The following is a 3,172-nucleotide window of genomic DNA, read 5'->3' as shown; positions in this document are numbered from 1 at the left end:
GGTACACTTGTCCCAGTAAAGTCTGTTAAAGTTCTTACTAACTAGATAAGCCACGAGTAAAACTAAATTGGTATTTCATTAAAGTGGACATCTATAGAAGCAAATAGCTAAACATTTTTAATGAGTAAGTTTTACCCGTCATATAAATTCCTCTCATTGTCACAAGCCCAATTCTATTAGCTTGTCATAATTCCTAAAATAATTTACCAAAATTCAGCTCATCTTGACGTAGGTTCTTGAGCCGGTATTCTGTACTGTTTCATCATAAAGTTCCTTTTATTTAAACAATTATAGAATATTAGTAATAATAAAGGATTAAGAATAGTTAACTTGAGCCTAGGAGTAAGGTTGCAGTGAGCTATGATTGCACTTCTGCACTAGAGCTCAGGTGACAGAGCAAGACCCTAAGCTCAAAAAAAAAAAAGAGAGAGAGAGATTAACAACTGAGAAATTAGAAGGAAAACATCATTACTGTGTTATATAAAAGAGTAAGGATATGTTTCTGTATAGAACAAACAACCCAATACCATTTGAGTCGAAGAACAAAGGGGAAGAAAAGCAGGTGGCAGGGGGCATGGAATGCAGAGTACTGAAGCCTTTTACTCTAGTGTCTCCAAAGTTGAGTGTGGAAGTAAAAAGTTTCTACATTTGAAAAGTTTATATAAATTATATGAATTGTAACTTTCATAAAAATCAAAATGAAAGGTCCTGCATAGGACAAAAGCTATTAAGCAACACATCCTATTTGCACAAGGCCACTGAATGTCGTGGATATTAGTAACAAATGAAAAGCTTAAGTCTATGACAGATTGAACTAAGATTTCAGTTTGGTATTCTATAAGCCCGAGATTGTAAACTACTCTTATGATACAAAAGCTATAATGACTTACAGAGTTTTGTGTAGGAACCCTTGTGCTTCCGGTTGGCACATTATCTGCTTTTTAAATATGTGAAATAAATACAGACATTTGTGAGAGGTTGTGCAAAACTATTATATTTACAAAAATGGCACAAAAGTGAATTCAACAGTCAATGCACATGCATACTTCATTCACATCTTCAACAACAAAAGGGTATTCTGACTCTACAGAACTGAATAAGAATATTAGCTTCAACGGCAGCTGCTAAGCACTAGAGACACATAAGTTACACCAGAACGGGCAAATATTGCCCAAGTAAAATTCTAGTGTTAAAGCTGAAACAGGTTTAAGGCCATTCAAGTTCAAGCAGACACAAATCTTATGGAGACCCATCTAGTTGCGTTTGAAATATGTGAGCTTTCTTCTAACTTGTAGTCCTAAACTTCTGTTTAAGGTAAATACAGAAGAAATCAATAGAGATTATATTAAATAAGAGTAACATACAAAGCTGTAATTAAGATGAAGTAATGAAAGCCAAAACATTAAAATTTTAAAACTGCTTGTTACTTGTTAGAACCAGTACTACACTTGGAGTTAGGTAATACAAACAATTATTTCCAAGTAGTTTACTAATGTTGCTCTAACACATCCTCTTCTCCAGTGCACTGTTAAACGAATCAAAAACTCTACACAAGTATATTCCACAATAGCAGCACACACTACTGCTACCTGCAAAACTGTCAGTCTCAAATGACTGAGTGAATGAAAGAAAATAAAAAGTAGGTAAGTAACATATTAAGGAGAAATCATGAGAATTAGCAGATTCATGCAGTTCAGCTCTTTTAATCAGCCGGCCAGCTTGCTAGCACCAGGGGATGGTGTCCGTTGAGGAAAGTCCTGTGGGGTAGGAATGTGGTCACCAGTGACCTCCATCTTCTCCGGAGCTGCAGTAGGAAGTTGCTTGTTTTTCATTTTTGCTTTAGCCATGTGTAATTCCCGGAATCAAAATATTTTTGCCCTTTCTGCAATCGTTTCCTTAAGAAATCTGAACCTCCAGGCTTTTGTCCCAGGTGAAGATATCTTGCTTTTAATTTTGCTTCTTCAGCTTTCTCTGGACTAGTCACTTTATCTTCCATTTCCTTCTGCTCCTCCGCGGAGGCTGCCTCCAGTTCTTCCACAGACATAGTGCTCCCTCTGCAGAGGTGAGAGGTGGGGAAAAGATGCGATTAGCAGGTGTCCTGTTGCCACCCGGCCGCTGCCACCGCCGCCTTAGGCCCACCCGCCACCAGGCCCAGCTCTCCCAGGCTCTCCCTTCCCTTTTCAAGCAATTTGCATGAGGAGGAAACCTACCCTGAAGGGAACTGTGAGACTGTGGCTGGGGCTACTCCCCTGTGGGCTCTCAAAAGCCTCAGGGCTTGGAATCCACCTCCAACCACTTGCAACTGATATTTTACTCTCCAACCCTTGCTCCCTCTTGCCTTCTCTTCTCTGTCTGTCTCTCTCTTCCTCGCGCAGCTCCAGTCTGGGAGGCCCTTTGCCGATTGCAACTGGAACATGCAATGCTGGACACTAATTCAGCTGAGGGGTAAAATCTGCCTTCCCCTGGCTTTCTCCCCGTACCAGAGAAAGTCCAGCCTGCTGTCCCGGTCCTCGGGGGACCCATGGGACTAAGCTGGAGGAAGCGTGGGGACGCCCAGTTCCTTCTCAGAAAGAGGACTCAGGGTCTCTGTCTTTTGTCTGGGAACGCTTAGAACTAAACAGACACCCCTGGCTTCCTCTTACCAGTCCACGTGGGTGCCAAACAACCCCACATTCCTGCGTGCTCCCCACTGAACTGTGTCTTCACAACCTCATCAAACTTGGCTTACTGGGGAGCCTAAAGCTAAAGCGTTTAATTTTATGTTGCAAAACATCCTGGTCCCAATACAAACTGGATAATAACAGCCAGTGGCCCAAACAGCACCTTTACTTTTCAAATTCTCAGGAACCTTGACGATTTTATCACCAGAAACGGCAAATGGCAAAAGATTCCCTATATTCAGATTTTCTTCTACCTTAAGCCCCGCTCCCCCCTCCTTCTCCACCAGTTCAAAAACTACTCCAACCAGTCAGACCTCCTCTGCCATTCTCCCTCTCTGGGAAGTGGCTGGGCTTGAAGGAATCACTCATGTTCACGTCCCCTTCTCCGGGTCTGATTTGCTGCAAATCAAACAGTGTCTGGAATGTTTCCCAAAAATCCCTCCCACTATCGCAGGGAATTCCTGCACATAACCCAATCCTCTAATTTAACTTGGTATAACATTTATATAATT

General features: G+C 41.6%; 1 pseudogene across 1 annotated transcript; it reads right to left on the bottom strand.

Annotated features, from left to right (window-relative positions):
• Nucleotides 1–1,342: 1,342 nt before the first annotated feature.
• LOC105518640 lies at nucleotides 1,343–2,114 on the bottom strand (annotated as a pseudogene). Its single transcript, XR_001002862.1, has one exon. The product of XR_001002862.1 is annotated as a cAMP-regulated phosphoprotein 19 pseudogene (transcript).
• Nucleotides 2,115–3,172: the final 1,058 nt, after the last annotated feature.

Source organism: Colobus angolensis, unplaced genomic scaffold (genome assembly GCF_000951035.1).
Source record: "Colobus angolensis palliatus isolate OR3802 unplaced genomic scaffold, Cang.pa_1.0 Scaffold325, whole genome shotgun sequence".
In the NCBI taxonomy this organism is placed as follows: Eukaryota; Metazoa; Chordata; class Mammalia; order Primates; family Cercopithecidae; genus Colobus; species Colobus angolensis.
This window is presented reverse-complemented; position numbering and strand designations above follow the sequence as displayed.